The following is a 798-nucleotide window of genomic DNA, read 5'->3' on the forward strand; positions in this document are numbered from 1 at the left end:
GTTGCAGTTGCAAAAGTGAATCGGTTGTACTTTGTCTGCTTCTAAAGGCAGTTTGATTATGTTTGATACGATTATTTTTAGTAATGAACCAAATTAGTCGCTTCGCAATAATTTTTTCAAACGTTTTGCTGAGCCAAGAAAGCAAAGAAATAGGTCTATAAGAAGAAATCAAGTTGGCTTATGTGGCTTGATTATTGGAAGGACCGCGGCAGCTTTCCAAGCATGAGGATAGTAGCCTTTCGCAAAGATATTGTTGTAGAGGGATAGTAATTTTTCTTTGGCAATTAGGGGTAGATTTGATAGCATCGGATAAGATATACGATCGATGCCAGGTGTTTTGCCTTTGGCATGAACGAGTGAGGATTCACAGTACGTTATCGTATTGTCTAAGTGAATTGTCGGTAAGGAAAGGTTTATAGGAGCGTAGTGCATGGAAAGCCAACGATATTTTTCCTGGATGTATTCTTCAGAAAAGTTGCCGTCAACTGAATATTGAGCCCAATGTTGTGCACAAGCTGCTCCAATATCTATGGAGTCGCATAGAACTGTTCCCTCGGATTGAATAATAGCTATATGGGGGTGTGGGGTACTGGTTAGAAGTTTGTTGATATGCCACATATTTTTGGAGGTTGATGAAGGAGAAATATGCGAGGTAAAAGTTTCAAAATTCTTTTTCTTGGCTGCCTTGGCCGCCCTTTTGAAATGAGCATTCGATTTTTTAAAGTTCAATACATATGCATCGGTTATGGAATTTCTTTGAATTTTCCAGCATTCAATTTTTTGGGTGCGAAGGTCTTT

This window comes from Bactrocera latifrons, unplaced genomic scaffold (assembly GCF_001853355.1).
Source record: "Bactrocera latifrons isolate USDA-ARS-PBARC rearing strain unplaced genomic scaffold, ASM185335v1 scaffold_668, whole genome shotgun sequence".
NCBI classification, from domain to species: domain Eukaryota; kingdom Metazoa; phylum Arthropoda; class Insecta; order Diptera; family Tephritidae; genus Bactrocera; species Bactrocera latifrons.